Source organism: Elaeis guineensis, chromosome 6 (assembly GCF_000442705.2).
Source record: "Elaeis guineensis isolate ETL-2024a chromosome 6, EG11, whole genome shotgun sequence".
Lineage (NCBI taxonomy): Eukaryota > Viridiplantae > Streptophyta > Magnoliopsida > Arecales > Arecaceae > Elaeis > Elaeis guineensis.
The window spans coordinates 47,124,677-47,136,870 of NC_025998.2; the positions used below are offsets into that span (position 1 = coordinate 47,124,677).

At 36.7% G+C, this 12,194-nt stretch overlaps 1 non-coding gene across 1 annotated transcript; it reads right to left on the reverse strand.

Annotated features, from left to right (window-relative positions):
• Positions 1 to 6,993: 6,993 nt before the first annotated feature.
• Positions 6,994 to 7,099, reverse strand: LOC140859008 (small nucleolar RNA R71). The gene has a single exon (XR_012142408.1). It is a non-coding gene; the product is annotated as a small nucleolar RNA R71 (small nucleolar RNA).
• Between the last annotated feature and the right edge of the window lie 5,095 nt (positions 7,100 to 12,194).

The window sequence follows — 12,194 nt, forward strand, 5'->3', positions numbered from 1 at the left end:
GATCAATCACTATCTCCATGATAATCCATCGATCGGGAGCAATTTAGAAATTAATTATACATATCTCAAATTTCAAACTCTTTAATATGTATCTTTAAGTTATTAATTTTTTGGATAATTTTTGGACACATAACACAAGAATAGATAAAAAAATTTATCGACTTTATTGATAAATCAATTGTTTAAGTACAAAAATATGTTTTAAAATTATTACAATGTGTCTGTCATATTGGCTTCTAGAGCATACATCGAATAATCTTTCACTTGACCTAAAGTCAATTGGTCATTAACATTAGTCCCATCTTCTTAAGGTGGACTTCAGTCTTCGACTGGTTCAACTGCTTCATCAGTGGATCTGCCATGTTATCCATGGAGTCTATTCTTCATACCATGATATATTTCTTCTCAAGATAGTTGTGTATTATATGAAACCGCCACTCGATGTGTTTGAACTTCTGATGAGACCTAGACTCCTTAGCAAGTGCTATGGCATCATTGTTGTCACAGTATTACGTGATGGCATCTAATGTCATTACTTCATATTCCATGATAAACTTCTTATACCAGAAGACTTTCTTTGCAGCATCGAAGGCAGCAACATACTCAGCTTCCATCATCAAATTTGCAATGATAGATTGCTTGGAACTCTTCTAGCTAGTGGCACCACCATTGCATACAAACAGACTCCCTGATGTAGACATTCTATCATCAAGATCAGACATAAAGTTTGAATCAGTATATCCTTCAACCTATAACTCCGATCCTTTTTCAAAGATCAAGAATAAATTTTTAATTCTTCTGAAGTACTTAAAGATATTCTTCACAACTATCTAGTATTTCTCTCCTAGATTCGACTGATACCTACTCGTAATACTCACAGCAAGGACAATATCAGGTCGAGTACATAACATGGCATACATGAGGCTCTCTATAGTCGAAGCATAAGAGATCTTGCTCATGCACTCAATCTCCTTAGGTGTTCCTGGACACATGTTTTTGGAGAGAGTAATGCCATACCTTAGGGGTAGGAGTCTCCTTTTTAGAGTTCTCCATACTGAACCTCTTTAGCACTTTTTCTATATATATTTTCTGTGACAGACCAAGTATCCTTGTAGATCTATTTCTATAGATCTTTATTTCCAAAATGTAGGTTACTTTTCGTAGGTCTTTTATGAAGAATTTCTTAGACAACCATCTTTTGACTGAGGTCAGTATAAGAATGTCATTCCTAATAAGGAGGAGGTTATCCACGTACAGTATAAGGAATGTAATAGCGCTCCCACTAACCTTCTTATATACACCAAATTCTTCCTCACTCTTGATGAAATCAAACGATTTAATCACATCATTGAAATGAGTATTCCAGCTTCGAGAAGCTTGCTTTAATTCATAAATAGATCTTTGCAGCTTGTAGACTTTGTGATCTTCATCATTGGAAGTGAAACTCAAAGGTTGCTTCATATAGATCTTCCACAAGATATCCATTCAAGAATACAGTTTTCACGTTCATCTACCATATCTTATAATTGTAAAAAGCTATAATGGTAAGCAATATGTGGATAGATTTAAGCATAGCTATAGGCAAAAAAGTATCCTGATAGTCAATACTTTCATGCTGACTATAACCTTTTGCCATGAGCCTAGCTTTATAGGTCTCTACTTTATCATTTATATTTATTTTTATTTTGTAGATCCATTTACACCCAATGAGTACCATATCCTTTGGTGGATCCGCTAAGGTCTATACTTAGTTCGAATGTATTGAATCAATTTATGGCTTCATAGCACTCAACCATTTTTCAGAGTCGATGTCTGATATCATCTCGTCATAGATTTTGGGATCATCTTCATGACCCTTATCTCCAACAAAGAATATTTTCTCTACATCTTTGATAAGCATACCTAAGTATTTTTCAGGAGGATGAGAGACTATTTGATCTATAAGGTGGAGGTGAAACTACTGGCTCATTATTAATGGGTTTGATAGATTCTACAACTCATTGCTCTTTAGAGACTTTCTCTTCGAGCTCAATTAATCTCCTATTGCGACCATCTTGGATAAACTATTATTTTAGAAATATAGCATGTCAACTCACAATCATATTACGGTCTTCTAAAAAATAAAAGTAGTATCCTATTGACTCCTTAGGATACCCTATGAAGCAAGCTTTAAAAGATCTAGCCTCTAACTTATCTGCCATTTATCTTTTGACATAAGCTGGATATCTCCAAATCTTGAGATGACTAAGATTCAATTTCTTATTATGCCATATCTTATATGATGTGGTAGGAATAGATTTAGAGAAAATCCTATTTAGTAGGTAAATCGCAGTTAGTAGGACGTGTCCTCAAAGATTTAAGGGTAAGTCAGTAAACTTCATCATGGACCGGATCATATTTGATAGGGTCATGTTTCTTCTCTCAGATAACCCATTGAGCTGAGGCATACCAAAAGGAGTCCATTGTGAGACTATATCATTTTTCTTGAGATAACTCAAAAATTCTCCATTAAGATATTTTTCTCCTTGATCTAATTGAAGAATCTTAAGAGATTTTTTTCTGTTTACTTTTCTACTTCATTTCTGAATTTCTTAAATTTTTTAAAAATCTCAAACTTGTGTCTCATAAGAAATACATACCCATATCGTGAAAGATCATCAGTAAAAATAATGAAATAGTTGAAACCATCCTCGATCTATAAATGGGCCACACACGTCTGTATACCAGGATAAATATCTCAGTGATCCTTTCTCCATGTCCCACAAAAAGTAACTTAATCATCTTTTCTTGAAGACAAGATTTAGAAATTAGATATGACTCAGAGTTAAATGAGCCTAAGAGATCATCTTTTTCTAGTTTGTTTATCCTCTCTTCTCCAATAGGGCCAAGCCTAAGGTGCCACATATACTTATAGTTAATGTCATCTCTAGATCATTTATGAACTACGGCACTATCGACTATTTGCTCATTTACATTCACACATGCATCAACATACAGGTGGTAAAGATTATCAATTAAAAGATAACATGCAATCAATTTATTTCTCAAATAAATCAAATAGAAGTCTTTATTGAAATTAAAAATAAAATCTTTCTGTGCTAGTACAGAAACAAAAATCAAATTCTAGCTAGCTATAGATACATAATAACAATCTTTCAAAACTAATCTAAAATCTGACAATAATTGAAGAGAGTAGGTGCCAATGATTTTTGCAGCAACTCTTACTCCATTACCGATCCGAAGGATCATTTTACCATGCCTCAACCTTCTACTTTTCACTAGATCCTGCATAGAAGTACATGCATAAATACTTGAATCAGAGTCTAATATCCAACTAAAAGTAGAGAAAATCAAAAAATTAGATTCAACAATGAGCATTCTAGATATACCTTTTAAAGGTTTGTCTTTCTTCTTGATTTTTAAGCTCTCCAAGTACAGTGGATAATTTTTTTTTCAATGACCATCAACGTTGCAATAGACATATTTTTCTTTGTCTGCAGCCTTCTTCAGAGTATTCTTCTTTGGCTTTTTTTCTTTCTTCTGCTTCTTCATAGGCTTGTTCTTCTTCTTCCATGAAGAGTTTTTTTTGAAAGAAGATGGGAGCAGCAAGAACGGAGCCCCTTAAACTCTTCAAGGTCCCCTCTGTAGTAACCAACATGTTGACAAGTTCGTGGTAGGATGCAGTCTAACTTGTTCATATGGTAATTTATTATAAATTACCTATATGAGCTAGTCAAGGATTACAGAATCAGATCCACTTGCAATTTCTTTTGCATCATAAGGTTGAGCTTCTCAAGCTCCTCCAAATCTTTGATCATTGTCAGATAATGATCGTGGACTAATGATCGTGGATTGATGGTCCCTTACATATCTTGGAGTTGAAGAGCCTCTTTGAAACATTAAAATATGCATTCGGCTCTGCTCACCATACAACTCTTACAGGTGACTGATCATAGCCCTGACAGTTGGCATGTGCTCATGTTAGCTTTACAACTCATTTGACATAGAAGCCAATATGTAGCACTTGATCCGATTGTCATCATTCGTCCATTTATCTAGTACAGCTCTCTGTTCAACACCAAGATGACTTGGTAAAGGAGGGGGTCCTGATCGAGAACATACCTTAATTTTTCTGATATCAAGACTATCTTGAGATATCTGAGCTAGTCTTTGAAATTGATTCCAGTCAACCGATTGGATTCTAGGATACAGGCTAAAGAATTTGAAGCTGATATGGTTAAACTGCAAAGAGTGAAGATTCTAGTTAGATATTTATACTTAATTTTATATTTATTATAGGGACTTTAAGAAATAAATAGGCTCCCACTATTTTCACAAATCTCTCACACTCCTCAGATGGAGAAATAAAAAATTCTAATGCGATAAAGATTTCTAGTGGATACTGCGGTTCCATCAATATTTGTGCATCTCATCTAACAGATATTGGCAACACACATACCGATGAGTGGACAACTCTTATCCAATGCTTCTTGATAAACACTTAATTTAAGTCATTTAAAGCAGAAAATTATATTTAATTTATTTTATTTATTAAAAATTTGATACTTCTTTTGATGTTTTACAGGAAAGATGATCGCCGATACAAAGAGTCCGATTCATAGATCAAAAAGACTCAAGTTTGAAGAAATTTAGACTTAAAATAAAATTAAAATAAAAGAAGGATGCATACGGTATTATAGAAAATGAAGATACTATGCAAGGAATCCAAAAGGATATAGACGTCATTGTGAAGAAACAAAAGTTTCTTTTTGGAATACAAAAAGAATGTTCACGTGGCAGTGTTCCTGGGCGCGCGGGTGAGCGCGTGGGCTCGAGCGCGGACGCGGCATGGGCGCGAGCGTGGACGCGGGGTGGATGCGGGGTGGGCGCGCGGCAGGCGGGTTCGCGGGGAATTTTTACTGGCGGATGAACAGATGCTTATTAAAGGAAAAAAATTAATATTTAGAAATACTTTGAGAGGAAGATTTGTATTTTCTTTATTTATTTGTGATCTTTCCATCTCATCCATCCATCTTTTAGTCTTTAGCATTTTTTTAGTCCCACATTTAAAAATCATGTAAAACTCCTCCCGCCTAATACCTATAAAAAGACTTTTGTACTCTCATTGGAAGGGGAGCCCATAAATTCTTCTAGAGCCTTGCATAGAGGAATAGAAAGGGACTACTTCATGAGCAGCTAGGCTAGCAGTCTCGGGAGTGAAAATTTTGTAAGGACACAGAGATGATTTATTGTTCTAAACTTTCTTGTATTTCTTTATATGCAATAAAAATTATGCTTTTTATCATCATGAGTTCTTTATTTGCTCTCCTTCACATGCTTTTATTTATGCTTTCTTGTTAGATTAATATTATGAACAACTTTTACTTTCTGGAGATGCACCGTGATCTACGGATACGGAGCGTGCCGAGGAAAGAAGAGTTGTTTACCTAGTACTTTTCGGAGATGCACCATGATCTACGGGTATGGGGCATGCCGAGGAAAGATAGGTATTTTTTCTAAGATTAATCGCATCTATTTAATTAAAAAAGAGATACAACTCTGCTAGTGTAAATTAATTCAAAACTCCCGAGCTCTTTATTTTTTACTTACATAAATTTTAAGATAATTTATTTTCTAAATCAAAACAACACTTCTTTCTTTTATTTTGTAATCTCAACTTAGCCCAAGGTCCCTGAGGATACGATCTCGACTCATCCTACCTACATAGTGAGTAGAGTTATTTTTGGTGCTATCAACGACTACGCATCAAATTTTGGCACCGTTGCCGGAGACCTTGGCATGATTAAATTAATTAAAAAAAAAAGCCACTGACATTTCATAACACTTAACTAAAATAGCGTAACCTCAAATATAAAAATTTCTAACTTGATTGGACACCTTGTTTCTTTGCATCTCATCTCCATAATTAATCTTAAGGGCAATAACCCATTAATCAGATAAGGTGGGGATTTGATCACCTTTCCTTGGCCCACAAATCACTCCCTTGCATTTGCATAACCTAGACCTTAATCTAAAATTAATTAGATGTTGACCCCTAAGGATTTCGAGCTCAATAGGATAAGAAAGCTCTAGAGTTGAACCGAGTGCGGATTGGTTAATTGCTCGGTGTCTAAGGCAAGTGGTTAAAGAAAGTAGTTTTCAATTAGTTTCGTTGACTGACCTGGCCAACTCAGTTGGTGTGTAAGAAAAGCAACGAGCAGGGAACCTCCCACATCTTACGCTTACCTGACCGAGTCAGTTAGTCAGTCTTGAGCTTGGAGTGCTCAAAGGCGGTCTTGAAAGTTAGGAGCTGTCTAGATCTAAGTTAACTTTAGGATAGAGAGTCTATGCTTGTTTAAGTTGATTGCAATTAACATCTATACATTAACTAATTTCTCCCTTTTCATAGATTTAAGATTCTTAGGTTCTTCTCTTTAGATTTTTTTCATTCTTTTCTCACTTTATTATAAATATATATATAAAAACTAAAATTTTCTGTGTTTGCTCTAAAGTATAATTGTAAGGTGTATGCTTGGCTGTAGATCATTACAACCAGAAATCCAACCTTTTGATTCAAAAATAAAAAGAACCTTTAGAGCCAACAGACATAAAAATATGGACCGAAATCAGGAGAATGATCCACCCAAGCAATTGAAGGAGTACTTTACTCCTTCCACATATACCTACTCTCCTTGTATTCAAGTGCCCGCTATGGAGGCCACTCAATATGAAATTAAGTCCAGTATGTTACCTTCATTTTATGGACTTAGTAACGAGGACCCTTATAAACATCTTAAAAAATTTCTTGAGATATGCTCAACTGTTAAAATTCACAACTTCTCCGATGATGCTCTTAGGTTAAAATTATTCCCTTTCTCACTTAAGGATAAAGCCAAATACTGGCTACATACTTTGGATTCCATGACTATATCAACCTGGGACCAGCTACAAGGAGAGTTTCTCAAGAAATATTTTTTCATAGGAAAAACTAATCAAATAAGGAAAGCCATAACTAGTTTTTTCCAATTAGATGGAGAAATATTTCATGAAACATGGGAGAAATTAAAGGATCTTATTAAAAAATATCCCCACCATGCTGTACCCAAGTGGCAGTTAATCCAATATTTTTATGATGGGCTATCGAAAAGACATCGATAAATGGTCGATGCATCATGCGGTGGGACATTCATGCTGAAAAGTGAGGATGAGGCATGGCGACTGTTTCAAATTTTAAGTGAAAATTCATTACATCATATGTCTGCCTCTATTAGAGATAAACCCATGTTAAACCCAAAGAGAGTGGAATATATGAAGTAGAAAATGCCATAGATATCCATCATAAGGTAGATGAACTGTCCCAAAAATTAGATCGTCCTCTAAATACTGGACAATCTCCGATTCCACCTAACCCAATCCAAGAAGTTTGTGCATTGTGTGCAAGTCCGAACTATTTTGTTAGTGAATGCCCAGTCGTACCTCAATTTTCTGAGTTTGTGCACGAGCAGGTTCAGCAAGCTCTAGTCCAACAAGCTCGCAGACCAAAAAATGATCTATATTCGAGCACTTATAACTCCGGCTGGAGAAACCATCCAAATTTTTCTTAGAGACCACAACCAGTGGTTGGTCCTGCCGTACCTCGACCTCAATATCAGGACCCAACATATAGGCATAGACCATACCATCAATTTCAAAATATTTCTGAACCGTCTACTACTGGTCACAGCTCAACTTTTGAGGAAAAAGTTTTGAAAGCACTAGAACGATTAGAAGTCAACACTCAGACCCTTAACTCCCACACACAATCCATTGCTAAGCTAGAGACCCAAATAGGTCAACTAGCGACTGTATTCAGTAGGACGGAAGGAGGAAAATTACCTAGCCAACCCGAGAGCAACCCAAGAGGGCAATTTGTGATTGAAAGCTCTAATACCTCAAAAGTTTTTTCTAAACATGCCAAATCAATCATGACTCTGAGAAGTGAGAAAGTCATTGAACACACTAGTACAACCAATGAGACCGACCCTAAATCTCTAACTGAAGCCAAATCACCCAAGAATAAGGAGGACCTGAAAATAGAGAAGGAACCAACTGCACCGGAATCATCTTACTTGCCTAAAGCTCCATTTTTGGATGCCCTGAAAGTCCCTATTCCTGCAGATAAGAAGGAAGGAAAACTCGATGAGATGTTGGAATTGTTTAAGCAAGTCCAAATTAATCTTCCCCTTCTAGGCGCAATCAAACAGGTCCTTGCTTATGCCAAATTTTTGAAGGATTTGTGCACCCAAAAATGTAAATCTAGATCACAAATCCCAAAGAAAGTACGTCTTACTGAACAGGCTAGTTCTGTCTTCCAGCATGCCACTCCTCCAAAGCTTATGGACCCAGGAGCCCCCATCATTTCCTGTGTTATAGGAAATTATCACATTGAAAAAGCTCTTCTGGACTTAGGGGCAAGTGTGAATTTTTTACCTAGTTCGGTGTATGAACTTTTTGGATTCGAAGAACTGAAACCCACATCAGTCACACTGCAGTTAGCCGACAGATCAATTAAGGAACCATGTGGAATGCTTGAGGATGTCTTGGTCAAGGTAGATGAGTTTTACTTTTCAGTTGATTTTTTGGTTCTCGACATGGAACTAAATGGCAACCCCAGACAAATTTTCATTATCTTAGGATGACCCTTCCTAGCTACGGCAAATGCATGCATTAATCGTAGGATAGGAGTCATGGACGTATCATTTGGGAATAAGAAACTAAGATTGAATGTGTTTGGTGCTTCCCAAGGACCATCAATGAATAGTTGCTTCGAAGTAGATACACTAGAAGATATTATAGAAGATGCAACACCCATAATTCTAGCACCAGACCCCTTAGATACTTGCTTGGCTTACTTTGGAGTGTATGACTTTGAGGAATATATGAAAGAAGTTAACATCTTGTTGGATACACCACACGATAAAACCACTCCTCCATGGACAATCAAGTATGAGCCATTGCCCACATTAGCCAGTACACCAATAATTCCATCTTTAGAATCACCACCTATGTTAGAATTGAAATCCCTTCCTGCTACGCTCAAGTATGTATTTCTAAGACTCAATGACACCCTCCCGACAATCATTGCATTAGACTTGACCCCTAATCAGGAAGCACAATTGGTTGGTATTCTGAAGGAACACAAAGAGGCTATCGGTTGGTCCATTACCGATTTAAAAAGAATTGACCTCTCCATTTGCATGCACCATATTTATTTTGAGGAACATACAAAACCCCATCGAGATATGCAGAGGAGATTGAACCCAAACATGCGTGAAGTAGTAAAGAAAGAGGTGGTAAAGTGGTTAGATGCTGGAATCATCTACCCCATATCCGATAGTAAATGGGTCAGTCCCACTCAAGTAGTACCTAAGAAATTAGGTATTACTGTGGTTGAGAACGAAGAAGGTGAACTGCTTCCCACTCGCATATTATCTGGATGACGAGTATGCATAGATTATAGAAAACTAAATGCCGTTACTAGGAAGGACCATTTTTTATTGCCCTTCATCGATCAAATCTTAGAACGGTTAGCAGGACAAAGTTTCTTCTATTTTCTTGATGGTTATTCAGGGTACAATCAAGTACCTATATTTTTGGATGACCAAGAAAAGACTACCTTCACCTGCCCCTATGGCACATTCGCTTTTCGACATATGCCATTCGGGCTCTGCAATGCACCCGCTACATTTCAACGGTGCATACTGGCCATTTTTTCGGATATGGTGGACAAATGTCTTGAAGTTTTTATGGATGATTTTTTTGTGTTTGGAACCACCTTTGAGGATTGTCTCCATAATTTTTCCAAAGTTCTTAAACGGTGTATGGAGATAAATCTTGTCCTAAGTTGGGAAAAGAGCCATTTCATAGTGCGGAAAGGAATTGTATTAGGACATATTATTTCTGAAAGAGGGATCGAGGTAGATAAAGCCAAAGTTGAGGTCATTTCAAAACTACCACCCCCTACTTCGGTCTGACAAATACGATCCTTCTTAGATCATGCCGGATTTTATAGACACTTCATCAAAGACTTTAGCAAGATTTTAAGACCATTGTGCAATCTGTTGGCCAAGGATATACTATTTGTCTTTGACGAAGATTGTTTGAAAGCGTTCAACACATTACGAACAGCCCTAACAATAGCACCTATAATAAAACCCCCTGACTGGTCCATTCTATTTGAGATTATGTGTGATGCCTCTGACTTTGCAATAGGTGCCATCTTAGGCCAAAAAATCAATAAGGAGCCACATGTGATCTATTATGCTAGCAAGACTCTTTCTGATGCCCAATTAAACTACACTACAACAGAAAAAGAGCTACTAGCAGTAGTGTTCACTCTTGAAAAATTTTGCTCATATCTGTTAGGTTCTAGTTTACTCTGATCATGCAGCTCTGAAATATCTCCTCTCAAAGAAAGATACTAAACCGCATTTGATCAGATGGATCCTTCTTTTACAAGAATTTGATCTAAAAATCTGAGATAAGAAGGGTTCTGAGAATGTGGTAGCTGATCACATCTCCAGGATCTTAGTTGAACACACGATAGGCATAGATGAGGTCAAAGAAAAATTTTCTAATGAACAACTTTTCACAATCTCTTCTAGCCGTCCTCCATGGTTTGCCCATATTGTCAATTACTTGTCAACAGGATAAGTACCTTCTCACTGAACAAAACAAGAAAAGGATCAATTTTTCCCGCAAATTAAACATTATTTCTGAGAAGAATCTGAACTATTCAAATACTGTCCTGACCAAGTTATTCGCCGTTGTGTCCCCGAGATTGAATTCTAAAGCATTCTCACTTTTTGTCATTCTTCGGCATGTGGAGGACACTTTAGTGGAAGAAAAACTGCAGCAAAAGTGCTACAGAGTGGATTTTATTGGCCAACGCTTTTCAAGGATGCACATAAATTTGGTCGAAGTTGTCTGCGATGTCAGCAAACAAAAAATTTATCCAAGAAGGATATGATGCCACTGACCCCCATTTTAGTAGTAGAAATCTTTGATGTTTGGGGGATTGATTTCATGGGACCTTTTCCAGCCTCATTTGGATTCGAATATATTCTGGTGGCAGTTGATTACGTATCAAAATGGGTGGAGGCAATAGCTACACGGACTAATGATAATAAAATTGTAACTAGTTTTATCCAACGAAATATCATTAGTCGATTTGGCTTCTCAAGGGTGATCATTAGTGATGGGGGGACTCATTTTACAAATAAATATTTTGAAGTACTTACGAAAAAATATAATATTTCACACAAAGTGGCCACACCATATCACCCCCAAACTAATGGTCAGGTAGAGGTGTCAAATAGGAAGATTAAACATATCCTAGAAAAGATGGTTAGGCCCGATAGAAAGGATTGGTCTCTTCGCTTAGACGATGCATTATGGGCTTACCGTACTGCTTTTAAAACACCCATAGGAATGTCTCCTTATCGACTTGTATTCGAAAAAGCTTGTCATCTGCCAGTGGAATTGGAACATCATGCATTTTGGGCCATACGGCAATTTAACTTTGATATGAAAAATGTAGGTTCCAATAGGAGACTCCAATTAAATGAACTTGAAGAGCTACGCAATGAAGCATATGAGAGTGTCAAAATTTATAAGGCTTGAACTAAAGCATATCACGATAAATTTATTGCATGAAAAACATTCGAGCCCAATCAAAAAGTTTGGCTCTTCAATTCTAGGTTGCATCTGTTTCCTGGAAAACTTTGCTCACGTTGGGACAGACCTTTCATTGTAACTCAGGTATTTCCTCATGGAGCTATAGAACTCAAAAATCCTAAACAGGGGAACACCTTTAAAGTGAACGGTCAGTGATTGAAATCTTACATAGATGGAAATAGTGATGGAGAATTAATTGAATCTGTTGATTTAGTAGATCTAATACTGCCATAATACTCAATTCAGTCTGGCTGAAGACGTAAAACTTAGCACTTATTGGGAGGCAACCCAACAATTTCATATTTTTTACTTTACCGCAGCTGCAGGAATTTAGAACAAGAGCCTATTAATCAATGAAGCTATCTTCAACTTCTGAAGCAAAATTATCCCAGGTGTACTCTCTCCTTTTATTTTCTTTGCTTTCCTACTCCATTGAGGATAATGTAGATTAAGTTGGGGGGGAGAAAATTAATCAAATC